Source organism: Hevea brasiliensis, chromosome 1 (genome assembly GCF_030052815.1).
Source record: "Hevea brasiliensis isolate MT/VB/25A 57/8 chromosome 1, ASM3005281v1, whole genome shotgun sequence".
NCBI lineage: Eukaryota > Viridiplantae > Streptophyta > Magnoliopsida > Malpighiales > Euphorbiaceae > Hevea > Hevea brasiliensis.
The window spans coordinates 95,717,833-95,733,087 of NC_079493.1; positions in this window are offsets into that span (position 1 = coordinate 95,717,833).

The window sequence follows — 15,255 nt, forward strand, 5'->3', positions numbered from 1 at the left end:
ATTGGCAATGAGAATAATATTTACTCTTTAATATTATTAGAATTATTCCCTACTTAAAGTGAAATTCCCTTTTCACTTTTAGTTCTTATAAATCATGGTTGACACCTTGCATAGTGTACCATGACTACCTAATTAGTTATGAATTAATTCTTAATTCATGAACCTTGATCATACATACCATGTACTAAAATATTTCCATTATAAAATCTCAATCCTAGCTAGAGTTATGATTTATGTCAAACTCTTAATGCATAGAATCATATGTCCTCATTTTAATTCTAATTCTTAATTAATAAGACTTTCTAGTTAGAAACTCTTTTCTAACTAAGTCTATTTGTCCTGGCTAGGAACTTGACTTACCAAGAATAATTTTAAATGGACATAGGATTTTATCCCTATTTACTTAGGGTAACAGATCTCATCTTGACTAAACACTTATCTCCATATATAACTAGTCAGAGACAACACACACCCGTATACCCATACCTAGTATGAGTATATAAGTGGCATCAAACTTAAACTACCTATATACAAGATAACCGTGTTATCTCAGGTCAAGAGATTATATGCACTATTATGACCTAAATGACAATGCATTAACAAGAATAAACTCCATGTACATGTCATATTTATGTCACTGGTTCAGCCTACTTATCTTATAAATGCCCATTATGTTTGTCATATGGCATGAGACTCATCATCCCATCTCCTTAGTATCTCATACTAATACATGGAACCAAACAAAAATGACAATCAATTCGAATAAATCATGCCCAATGAGGTATCCTTGACTATGAACTAAAATTTATAACACTTGTACTAGAATATTCCATCAATCATATTCTTAACACATTAAGAATGGAACATATTAAATAGGAATAAATGTTTACAAGACACAAATTTCATAATGTGTTCTAAGGCATACTACTAACAATCTCTCACTTGTACTAGTGCCAATCATTATAAAGTCTTAGACCCATCTTCTCAAGATGTCGATCTAATTGGTTTTGTGTCATGGCCTTGGTGAATATATCAGTTGGGTTTTTAACTGAAGCTATCTTCTACATAGCATCATCGCCTCTCCCAATTATTTCTCTGATAATATGATAATGCCTTTGCATGTGTTTGGACTTCTGGTGAGACCAGGGTTCCTTTGCTTGAATAATAGCACCATTGTTGTCACAATATAGAGGAATTGGTGACACAATTGAAGGAACCATTCCAAGTTCTATAATGATATTTTTATTCAAACAACTTCATTTGCAGCATCAGATGCAGTAATATACTCGACCTCTGTAGTGGAATCTGCAGTTGTTATTTGCTTGGAGCTTTTCTAGCTGACTGCATCTCCATTACAAATAAACACAAAATCTAAGATAAACTTTCTATCATCCACATCTAATTGAAAATCAAAATCTATAAAACCATCTAGTTGCAAATCACCTCTTCAATATATCAAGAGTAAATCCTTAGTTCTTCTCAATTACTTAAGGATATTCTTGACTGCAGTCCAGTGTTCTAAACCTGGATTGGATTAAAACTTGCTAGTTAAACTGATAGCATAAGCGATATCCAGCCTTGTACATAAATAGCATACATAAGACTTTTAGGTGTCTTTGGAGATATTTCTTTGGAAAGATGGATACCATGCCTCACAGGCAATAATCCTCTCTTAGAATCAAGTATGTTAAACCTTTTTAACACCTTTTCTAAGTATGGACTTTGGGACAAACCTATCATTTTTTTCAATTTATCTTTATAGATACGATTTCCCAGAATATAGGTTACTTCTCCTAAGTCTTTCATTAAGAAAGTATTAGTTAACCAAATTTTTATCACTACTAGCATACTTATATCATTACCCATTAATAATATGTCATCCATGTATAAGATAAGAAAAGTGATTGCACTCCCACTAACCTTTTTGTAAACATATGGCTCATCCTCATTTTTGATAAAGCCAAAAGATTTAATGGCTTCATTAAAACAAATGTTCCAACTCTTCAAAGCTTATTTTAGACCATAAATGGATCTTTTAAGCTTGCATCTTTAGAATCATCCTTGGATTCAAAAACCTTAGGTTGTTCCATGAAAATGTTTTCCTCTATGTATCCATTGAGGAAAGCAGTTTTGACATCCATTTGCCAAATCTCATAATCATAGTATGCTGCTATTGCCAATAAAATCCTAATGGATTTTAACATGGCTATAGGTGAAAATGTTTCTTCATAATTGATTCCTAGCCTTTGTTAATACCCTTTCGCAACTAGCCATACTTTATATGTCTCTACCTTTCCATCAAAATCAATTTTCTTCTTAAAAACCCATTTATTTCCTAGTGGTAAGATACCTTCAGGTGGGTCTACAAGATCCCAAACTTAATTCTTATACATAGAATACATTTTAGATTTCATGGCATTTATCCATTTTGAAGAATTTACATCTGATATAGCTTCATCATAAGTCATAGAATCATCACCATGATTTACTTATTCATGAACAAACAACTCTTATTCATTAACATGAAGAATTCCATATCTATCCGGAGGATGAGATATTCTACTTAATCTTTGAGGAATTGATGTGAAGACATCATCAATAGGTTTAGGCTCATTGGATAGATCAATATCCATTTTATCTGTTTGTTAATCAAAATTCTCTAATTCCAATTCTATTTTCCTTCTTTTAACACCTTTTTGAATCAACTCTTTCTCAGGAAAAACAACATCTCTACTTATCACAACTCTTTGTACTGTAGGAAGATAGAAATAATATCCAAAACTATCTTTTGAATATCCAATAAATCATCCCTTTTCTGATCTTTTTTCTAGTTTATCAAAAGAAGAAGAAAAGCATTTCTCTCAAGTCAAATAAGGATGAAGATAAGAAGAAAGGAGTTGTACTTAAAGTTGACTCAAGTGACAACTCAAGTGCTTCAAGTGATGATGATGATGAAATGGCTATGCTTGCAAGGAAATTCAAAAGAGCTTTCAAGAAGGGAGGAAGTAAATACAAGAAATTCTTGAAAAAGTATACTCCCAAGGATAAACGTTTCAAGGATTCAAAAGAAGAAGTTGTATGTTATGAGTGTCACAAACCAGGACATATCAAGCCCAAATGTCCATTGCTCAAAAAGAAGAATGGAAAAGAAGATAGGAGCAAGAAAGCTATGAAAGTAGTTTGAAGCAACAGTAAAGAATTTTCAAATGATGAATCAAGTGACAAGGAGACTGCTCACCTTTGTATGATGGCATTTGAAGAGAAAGTCGAAAGTTCACAAAAGGAAGAAGAAAGTGATAATGAGGTAAACTCTCTTGAATCTCCTAATGTAGAGGAACTTGAACTTGCATTTGCTAAAGTATATGAAGAGTATAGAAACTATAAGAGAAAGTGCACTAAAATGAATTTAGAAATTGAATCATTGAGATCACAAAAATATTGCCATGACCAATGTGTATAAAGAAATTGAATTTTATAAAGGACAAATTGCTTTGTTTAAAGAGCTAGATTTGGAGTTGAAAAACTCAAAAGAAACTTGTGAAAGGCTCATTGAGAAAAATAAGGTTCTTGAAGCTAAAATAGAATCTTTGACAAATGATTTGGCAAGATTTACAAAAGGAAAAGAAACTCTAGATGTACTTCTTGGAAACCAAAGAATTTCAAATGAAAAATATGGAATTGGTTTTGATGGTTTCATGAACTATGGTAAATACAAAAATCATTTCATTAAAGCATCTACATCCTCCTTGCCTAATATCACATGTTATTATTGCAATAAAAGAGGTCATATGATTAGTTCTTGTGCATTTAGGAAGGGTCTTCTTAAGGCAAAGAAGGTATGGGTGCCAAAGGGAACCTTACCTAAAGTCACTAACCCCCAAGGACCCAAAGTTGCTTGGGTACCTAAAGCTAAATGATTAAATTTCAGGTTTGTATCAAAGGGATGAAGGAAAGTGAAAAATGGTATATAGATAGTGGTTGTTCAAAACACATGACCAGTGAAAAGGACAAGTTTTCAAAAATCACAATGGTAGTTGGAGGACATATGAAATTTGGAGATAAAAGAAAAGAAAAAATAATTGGAAATGGCACAATTGGAACCAAACCTTGCATTGAAGATGTGTCATTTGTTGAAGGTTTGAAATACAACTTGCTAAGTGTAAGGCAACTTTGCGATAAAGGTTTTGAGGTAAAGTTCACTTCTTCTTTTTGTACAATCAATAACTTAGATAATGACACATTGTTCATTGCAAATAGATCTAATAATGTTTCCTTGCTTGACATGAATAACTTTGAAACTAATCATGGTACATGTCTAGTATCTTTTGATAATTCTAGTTATTTATGGCATAGAAGATTAGGACATGCAAGCATGCACACACTCTCAAAATTGTCCAAGAAAGAACTTGTTAAAGGTCTTCCAAAGATTAAATATGAAAATGAATTTCAATGTAGGGCATGTGCACTAGGAAAGCATACTAGAGCATCTTTTAAATCTAAAAATATTGTTTCTACCACTAGGCCATTAGAATTGCTTCATCTTGATTTGTTTGGACCCGTGTCTCTTGCTAGTCTTGGTAGGAAGACATATGCCTTAGTTATTGTTGATGACTATTCAATATATACATGGACATTCTTCCTTGCTCACAAAGATGAAACTTTTGAGAAATTCACCTCTTTTAGTAAAATGGTTCAAAATGAAAAAGGTTTTTGCATCACATCTATAAGGAGTGATCATGGAACTGAATTTGAAAATCATTTATTTGAGAAATATTGTGATAAACATGGAATCAACCATAATTTTTTAGCTCCTAGAACACCACAACAAAATGGGGTTATAGAAAGGAAAAATAGGACTTTGCAAGAAATGACTAAAACCATGTTGAATGAAAATAATTTGCAAAAGTATTTTTGGGCTGAAGCTATTAATACTTCTTGCTATGTGTTGAATAGAATTTTGATTAGACCAATTTTGAAACAGACCCCCTATGAGCTTTGGAAAGGAAGACAACCAAATATTTCATATTTCAGAGCATTTGGACGTAAGTGCTATAACTTAAATAACAAGAAGGATAACTTGAAGAAATTTGATGCTAAATCCGATGAAGGAATCTTTCTTGGGTATTCAATAAAGAGTAAAGCATATAGGGTGTTTAATAGAAGAACGTTAGTTATTGAGGAAACTATTCATGTTTTGTTTGATGAGGCTAACCCTTCTATTAGAAGGAAGGATGTTTTTGATAATAATAATGAGCAGGTGTTTGGAAAAGATAATGTAAAATCAAGTTAAGAAATGGAACAAATTGATGACAAAGATGAAAAAACTCAAGAAGATACCATAATAGATGTCTATAATGCCAACAATGATCAAATCAATGAAGAAATGCCAAATTTGGAAGAATTACAGGTGAATGAACCCCAACATGAAGATTTACCTAAAGAATGGAGATTCTATAGAAATCATCCCCAAGAAGACATCATTGATGATCCATCTCAAAGGATGATGACTAGAGCACAATTGAGAAAATATTTTGGTAATGTTGCCTTTGTTTCACAAATTGAACCTAAATGTTTTAAAGAAGCTCAAAATGATGAAAGGTGGATTCTTGCCATGCAAGAAGAACTCAATCAATTTGAGAGAAACAAAGTTTGGAATTTGGTGCCTAAACCTAAAAATCATTCAATTATTGGTACTAAATGGGTTTTTTAGAAACAAAATGGATGAAAAAGGCAATGTTGTTAGAAAAAAAGCTTGACTAGTGGCTCAAGGCTATAACCAAGAGGAATGTATTGATTTTGATGAAACCTTTGCTCCGGTTGCTAGAATTGAAGCTATTAGAATGTTATGTGCCTTTGCATGTTACAAGGATTTTATGCTTTATCAAATGGATGTCAAGAGTGCATTTTTAAATGGTTATATTGATGAGGAAGTGTATGTTGCACAACCTCCGGGTTTTGAAAATCATGAGCATCCAAATCATGTTTATAAACTTACTAAAGCTTTATATGGTTTAAAACAAGCTTCTAGAGCATGGTATGAAAGACTTAGTAAATTCCTTTTACAAAATGATTTCCAAAGAGGCAAAGTGGACACAACACTTTTTGTTAAGAAGCATCATAATGATATGCTCATTGTGCAAATATATGTTGATGATATAATTTTTAGTGCTACTAAAGAATCTCTTTGCAAGAAATTTTCTAAGATTATGCAGAATGAATTTGAGATGAGCATGATGGGGGAGCTCACATTCTTCCTTGGACTTCAAATTAAGCAAATGAAAGATGGCATCTTCATAAATCAATCAAAGTACATCAAGGATATATTGAAGAAATTTAAAATGGAAGATTTGAAGAGCATGGGCACTCCTATGAGTTCAATAATTAAAATGGACAATGATGAAAAAGGTAAAGAAGTAGATACAAAGCTTTATAGAGGTATGGTTGGCTCTCTTTTATATCTTACTGCTTTTAGACCAGACATACATTTTAGTATTTGCTTGTGTGCAAGATTTCAATAATGTCCAAAAGAACCCATCTAAGTGCAGTTAAAAGAATCTTTAAATACCTCATTGGCACACACTCAATTGGTTTATGGTATCCAAAATGTAAATCTTTCAATCTTGTAGGTTATAGTGATTCAGATTTTGCAGGAAGTAGATTGGATAGAAAAAGTACTTCAGGTACCTGTCAATTTCTTGGTTTTGCATTTCTTGGCGCAGTAAGAAACAAACTTCAGTGCCTCTATCTACAGTTGAGGCTAAATATATAGCTGTTGGTAGTTGTGTTGCTCAAATTTTATGAATAAAACAACAATTGAAAGATTTTGGTTTAAAATATAATCTTGCTCCAATTAGGTGTGACAACACAAGTGCCATAAATTTGATCAAAAATCCAGTACAACATTCAAGAACAAAACATATTGAGATCAGACATCATTTTATTAGAGATCATGTTCAAAATGGAGATATCAAAATTGAATTTGTTACTTCTGAAAATCAACTTGTAGATATTTTTACAAAACCACTCAATGTGGAAACTTTTTGCAAAATTAGAGTGAACCACTTGCTTAAAATTCAATTCATATAGATTTAATATATCTGCATATTATCAAATGTGTGAGTAATTTGCTGTGATATTAATTTTCCAGGAAAACTCTAAATAACAGTAGCTAACTTATTTTTGTACTCGTGAAATTAGTTTAGTAAGTTGTATGCTACTGTTGCGGGCGTAAAATTAGTTTACTGTAACGTGTATTGTTCAAATTTTAAGCCAAAAAGTGATTGTGTTTTGAACTTTCTGCACGCTAATCAATGCATTTACCCATTCACATTTTCTGTGCTGAGTCAGATATCCAACATTCAAGAACAAAACATATTGAGATCAGACATCATTTTATTAGAGATCATGTTCAAAATGGAGATATCAAAATTGAATTTGTTACTTTTGAAAATCAACTTGCAGATATTTTTACAAAACCACTCAATGAGGAAACTTTTTGCAAAATTAGAAGGGAAATTGGCATGAGTGAACCACTTGCTTGAAATTCAATTCATATAGATTTAATATATCTGCATATTATCAAATGTGTGAGTAATTTGCTGTGATATTAATTTGCTAGGAAAACTCTAAATAATAGTGGCTAACTTATTTTTGTACTCGTGAAATTAATTTATTAAGTTGTATGCTATTGTTGCGTGCCTAAAATTAATTTACTGTAACGTGTACTGTTCAAATTTTAAGTCAAAAAGTGATTGTGTTTTGAACTTTCTGCGCGCCAATTAATGCATTTACCCATTCACATCTTCTGTGCTGAGTCAGATATATATATATATATATACATTTGAAATAAAAGTAAAATTCAAATAAAGTACACTAGAAGAGGGAAAGCGCGGAACTCAAGAAACATTACCCACTGCCACACGAAACCTTCACCTATCAACTCATTTTTTTTTTCATGCCATACCCGACTCTCTCTCTCTCCTCTGTATTGTGTTATGGTACTACTCTTACTAATTTTCTTGTCATTAACACTGACCCATTTTCATCAAATCGCCTATCTCACTCTCTAATCATCACCTAAAACGCTAATCCCGCATTCATTCGTCACTGCGCTAGAAGCCATTTTAAAATTCCCAATTCTTCATCACCTCTGGTTCATCATCTATGGCTCACACCAAATGAAAATCCCCTATTGCTGCAGCCTCGTCGTCATCTTCTTCATCCGAAGAACTCCCTGTTGCCGCATTAAAGAAGAAATTGAGGGAAAAGAAGAAAATACCAGAAACTAAATCCACCAGTGTATCTTTCGACCCATCTAAGGAAGTCGAACCTGCTGTGATGGCACCAGAAAAGAAAAAAGGAAGGAAAATGCGTGGGATTGATATTCAACGCAAAAAGGGTGCTGCAAAATCATCAGGCTCTATTATTGACAAAGCGCTTCTCGACTGTAAGTTCATTAAATGGGATAATTTTGATCAGGTTGATTTTCAATTTAAGGAACTCTTTGAATTTCAAGAATGGATGAATGATTGTGAATGCACTGATGTTTACTACCCTAGACTAGTCCAAGAATTCTATAGAACTTTAAGAGTAGTTGATGAAGAAGACAGATTTGAGGTTTCTTTGAATGACAGAGCATATGACATTTCTGTTGAATTGACTACTAAAGCCTTCAAATTGCCGAATGATGGAAATAGAATCTCTGCTCATAGAGATGTTGATAGAGTTCTAGGTTTTAATTTGATTGAATTTGAAAGTGAAGTTTTTCCTGCCAACACTGCCACTAGTGAAAAATCCACTAGCACTAAAGCATTTCAGCACATTAAGATTATTCACAGTATGGTGAATTATATATTTTGTCCTAAATCTGGCAGCTATGGATATTTGAGTTACTTGGATATGTGCATCATGTGGCATATTGTTAATAGAGTAAGAATGAATTTGGCATATCTAATTTTCAAGAATATGTGTAAAGCTTATGGGATTGGTAAATTGCCCTATGCACACCTCTTAACTGCCTTGTTTAGAGAATTGGATATAAATGTCTCTAAGGAGAGTTCCAGGGCAGATTTAATTGTGCTTAGAGAAATTCATTCTGATACTGATGGAAGAAAGAAACATTTTGAAAAAGGTGGATCTTCTAAGGCTAAAGTTGATTCAGATTCCCAAAGTGAGATTATGAGTGAGCTTCAAGGGCTAAGAGCTTTCATTAATGAGAAATTCAGTACAACAAATCAATCTATTGAACTTCTGAGAAAATTTATGGATATTATTGATTACAAAGTAAGTTATTTACTTACTCAAAATGAGGAGTTAAAGAAACAGATTGCAGATCTTAAGCAGGCACAGGAAATTGATTTTGCAACCAAAGTTGAAACTGATGTACCTGCAGGTGACCCCTCTACTCATGATGCTCATGTTTTTTATCATGGTAATGTTGAGTGTGAAGGTACTGGGCTTGGTGAGTCCACTGCTGCTGTAGAACATGAAAGGGAACAGGTTGTAGAACCTGCAGTTGAACCTGTTGTTGAGCATGTTAGTGAACACGTTGTAGAACCTGTTGTTGAGCATGTTAGTGAACAGGTTGTAGAACCTGTAGTTGAGTCTACACAAAAGAAGGAAGACTCTCTTAAGGATCAGCAGGAGAGTGCTCCACCTAAACCTTCTGCAACTGAAGCTTATCAGGCTAAGAAGGGCAAGAAAAAAGTTAAGTCTATGGTGTCCAATCCATATCAGACTTTGGCTGCTGCCCTTCAAACCCCATCTAATGAGGATGGGCTACAGGAGCATGAGCCTTTGGCTGACTAAGTTTCTCAGCCACCTACTGCTAAACCCTCCAGGAAGAAGATGGTGCCTTCCAAAGCTATTCAAAGGAGCAAAAGACTTAATGTTTAGAAAATGATCTGCATTTTTAGTTTACTAATATGTTTACTACTATTGTTGAATGGTTTTTCAGTTTGCTACTGTCTATCTTACTGATTTTCAGTTTGTGCTTACTTGATTCTTTTTGGATTAATATCTCCTGTTTCCTTTTTGGATGATGACAAAAAGGGGGAGAATGCAATGGATGTGTGCTTTTGTTTTGGAAAAATGGATGTGTGATTATATTTTGAAAATGGAAGTATGCTTATGTTTTAGAAATGTGTATGCAAACTATTGTGGCTTATGCGTGCAAACTATTAAGTTTAACATTTTATATATTGAAATTGTGAATATCTTATGAATATGTTTTGTAGCATAAATTCAGGGAGAGTTTTGTATAGCTGTTAATACTTTTACTTTTTTTTTAACCTGTGTGCATACATTTAGAGGGAGTATTTTCCGCATACTAACATGCTTGGTTATACATAAACTTATGCACACTTTTATTTATTCTTAATTGATGATTCAATTGAGTTTTGTCATCATCAAAAAGGGGGAGATTGTTGACCCTATGTAGCTCAAAATGAACATTGATTTTGACGATAGCAAAACTCAAATAGAATCTATCTAACTTAATTTTAAGTGATGTGTAGATTCTTTCTCTTATTCATGAAGAATCTTTAAGGTTGCATCAAAAGAGGAAGAGTACTAAAAGGCATCTCAAGATGGATTAAAGTGAGAAAGAACAAGATTATGAAAGCTAAAACTCAAAGTAAAGGTATGAAAGTCATAGAGTTAGAAATTGAGTCTTAGGACTTGTGTAAAAAGAATTGATGAAAGTTTTAGTCAAATGGAGCTCAAAATTAATTTTTTTTTTCAATTACTTTATAAAATTTTCTCTCATCATGACATTGGATATTGCTATTGGAATATATATTTTTCTTAAGGTCTAAATTAGATTTTTAAAGATTACAATTTGAAACAGGCATCTGGTAAATTAGTTTGCTAACTTGTTTGCTAAAATATTAGTTCGCTAATGTGTTTGCTAAAACATTAGTTTGCTAACTAGTTTACTACTGTCGCCAAAATTTCATTAGTTTGCTAAGTGATCAGAGTTGCTCAACTTCGTACAAAAAAACAAAATAACGGTTATTTTGCCTATAACAGAGTGTATAATGTTCCAAAAAGCTTTCAAACGTTTTAAAATGATTTGGGACTATAAATACACCTTATTTACTTCATTTTACACTTGATGAAAGCTTATAATTGCACTCTAATCTTGATTTTTCATTTATTGCTTTCATTCAAGAGCTTTAAAGTGTTTGAGCTACCATTGGTAAATCAACTCATCTCTTCTTTATAGTTTGATTTGTATTGAGTGAGAGTGAGTGTTAAAACATTAAATTGCATTTAAGAGAGGTTGTACAAGCACCTATTGAATCTTGAGAGTATGAGTGCTTGAGATAGCACATGTCAAGTGTTCAAGCTACCTTGGTAAAAGCTTGGTGTTGAAAAAGTTGTAAATGGCTTTTGGTCTCTTGCCTTTAAAAGAGCAAATAGTGGAGAGAAGACTCAAAGAGGGTTCTTTGAGAGAGTGGATGTAGGCTAGTTAAGCCAAACCACTATAAAAATCATTGTGTTTGATTTCTCTAACCTTAATCTCTTTACTTTTGTGTTATTTAATTTCTATGCATGATATTGAATGTTAATTGAATAGATTGAGTTGATATACTTGAAGATATATTGAGTAGGTTGAAAAATTAGTTAAATATTTTATGATGTATGTTATGTCAAAAATTGCTATAAATATTGATTGAAGCTTGAATTGCAATTTAGAGACACATTACTGAAACACATATCACTTTCACTATATATAAAAGAGCACCTAGTTGAACAAAGCCACAATTTTTCATCAGGCTACAAGCAAGGGCCGAAAAATTATAAAGTCCAATTCACCCCCCTCTTGGACTATTTTGGGACAACATGGCTGCTTTCCATACAATATTTCATATGGAGTGGAAGAGACTAATTGGAAGGGACACGATTATGAATGTATGAAGATGTTTCTAATGTAAATTCCCATAAGAAGATTAAAAGATCGGTATAGCTCATCATACTTCATACCATATCCAATAGAGTACAATTTCTCCTTTCAGATATACCATTTAATTGTGGTGTTCCTAGAAGAGTTAATTGAAAAATAATGCCGTGTTCTTTTAAGAACTCATTGAATTCAGTACTTAAGTATTTATCTCCTCGATATGATCTTAGAGTTTTAATACTTTTTCCTGTTTATTTTTCTATTTCAAATTTGAATTCTTTGAACTTTTCAAAAGATTCACATTTATATTGAAAGTATTATGCACCAATTGCAAGATCAATTCATCAATAGGTGCAGAAATTAACAATTTAAAATTTTTCCTTAACCTAGGGTTTCATGTATCATGGAATCTCATTAAGCTATTAAAAAACACATCATTTGGTCATTACTAAATCATGCTTCAAATGCTAATTAAGCCTAATTGCCATTGGGAAATAAATTCCCCTAATTATACCAAGCTCAGTTTTTGGAGATAAACTCACCCTTAAAGCAAAGAATCAACAATTCCCACCAAATCTGGGTAGTGAAGACTATCAATTACTAGTCCTGTAGCTTGTCCACACAAGCACTTGATCAAAGCTCCTTGATCAATCAAGAAACTCTTCCAAGTTTTTTAAATGGGGTGGCTAAGAAGAAGGGAGGAAGATTATATTGTATTTCAATGTATTTCTAATTGAAAATAAGGAGAAACAATTTCTCAAGGCTTGATCCAAGAGTTGTAACACTTAGTGCTCTTGAATTTAGTTTCAAGGATGAAGATGAAACTTAAGAAAGGGAAGGGAGAATGTGGCCGGCTCACTTGAGAAGAAGAAGAAGACTATATTAATTTCCTTCTTATCTCTTAGATAAATATCGCAATTTCTTATTTAATACAAGTTAACAAATGGTAACTTCTAATTGGTTAATCAAAAGCTTTATCCCAATATCATTGGTCCACTTGTTAACACTTAGTATTAATCAAGAAATTATGATTTAATTAATCATCATTAATCATCTCATTTAATTAATTAATCAATCATTAATTAATTAAATTTCTCCTAAGTTTGACCACATCAAACTTAGTCCAAGTAAGCATTTGACCAAGTCAACATAGTCAAAATTCTTACTTTGACAAGATAATTTTCATTTCTTCTTTAATTTAATTTCTAAGTTCATATTTAAACATTTTAAATATTAACTTGATTACTTTCAAGAATGAATTTAGTTTCAAGTCATGCTAAAGACTTTGCAATCTAATTGCAAATTAAAATTTATTAATTCAATTAATTAATTAAACTTTTTAATCAATTAATTAAATTAATTATGCTTTGATCAATTGCTTTTTGTGTGTGACTTACTAGGTTTATTTCTAATTAGCAATGAGAATAATATTAACTCTTTAATATTATTGGAATCTTTCCAAACTCAAAATCAAATTTTGATTTCATTCAATTTCTCATAAGCCATAGTTGACATCTAGCATAATGTGCTATGACTACCCAATCAGTTATGAATTATTTCTCTAATTCATAAACCTTGATCATACATACCATGCACTAGAATCTCTCCATTACAAAGTGCCAATTCTAACTGGAGTCATGGTTTATGTCAAACTCCAATTGCATCGAATCTTATATTCTCTTTTAATTCCAATTCTTGGCTAGTTAGACTTTCTTATCAGAAACTCTTTTCTGGCTAAGTCTATCGATCCTGGCTAGGAACTTAAATCATCAAGAACAATTAAATGAACATAGGACTTTATAACTATTTACTTAAGGTAGCGGATCCCATCTTGACTAACACTTATCTCCATACATAACTAGTTAGAGCCAACACATGCCCATACACTCATACCTAGTATAAGTATGAAAGTAATATCAAACTCAAATCACCTATATATAAGATAACTGCGTTATCTTAGGTCAAAGGATTATATGCGCTATTATGATCTTTATGACATTGCATTGACAAGAGTAAACTCCATATGCATGTCATAAGTGTCACTGATTTAGCCCACTCATCATATGTGTCACACCTTACTCCTCCGTAAGGCACGACATGATCCCGTAGTATACCTAATAAATCACCGAACTTCATCTACTGATAATTCATTAAATACACTACAAGAGATTTTAAACCAATTTTCATTCCTTTTTAAGGTGGTGAGCAATTTTGGTAGGTATTAAAAACCTTTATTTGGAGTTTAACCACATATCAAATATTTAAGCAATTTTAAGTTTCCGCAAATTTTATAAAAATTTCAGTTGAGTGCCATCTATAATTGGAAAAAATTAGTTCTTCAAAACCTATGAAAATACTCCCAATAATTTCATATTTCAACCCAACCTCCAATAAAATCTCAATTCAACACCTCCAATAATTTCTCATCATTCTGTGCAGCCATTTTTATCTGATCAATTAACACTGGTTGTACTTGCCAAGCAACTACCGTCTGTCCTTCATCATCAACCTCCAAACTAGCATGTGGTGCTTTCAACTCATGTACCATGGACAAAGGAGAAACTCTTAGACTTGGCATAGTCTTATGACTTAAAGCATCAGCCACTACATTAGCTTTTCCAGGCTAATAGTTTATCAGACAATTATAGTCTTTAAAAAGTTCTAAGCATCTCCTCTATCTCAAATTCAAATCTTTCTAAATGCCCAGATACTTCAAGCTCTTATGATCTGTGTAGATGTAACACTTCTCCCCATACAGATAATGTCTCCAGATCTTTAAAGCAAAAACAATAGCAGCAAGCTCCAAGTCATGTGTACGGTAGTTTCTCTCATGTGGTTTTAGCTGGCGTAATGCATATGCAATGACATTTCGATCTTGCATCAGTACACAGCCTAACCCATTATGAGAAGCATCGCTATAAACTGTATATTCTTTACCCGGTATAGGTAAAGTCAAGACTAGAGCTTCAGTCAGACATCTCTTCAACTCATCAAAGGTCTGCTGGCATTTATCAGTCCACTGAAATTTCACATCTTTTCGAATCAGTTTGGTTAGTGGAGATGCTAACATAGAAAATCCCTTCACAAACCAATGGTAGTATCCAGCTAAACCCAGAAAACTGCGGACTTCTGTAACATTTCTGGGTGGCTTCCAATTAAGGATAGCGTCAATCTTACTAGGATCTACCTTAATACCTTCTGCTGATACTATGTGCCCCAAGAAAGCAATTTCTTTTAGCCAAAATTCGTATTTCGACAATTTGGCGTACGGTTGTTTCTCCCTTAAAGTCTGTAGCAGAATCCGCAGATGTCTATCATGCTCCTCTACATTCCTCGAATACACTAAGATGTCA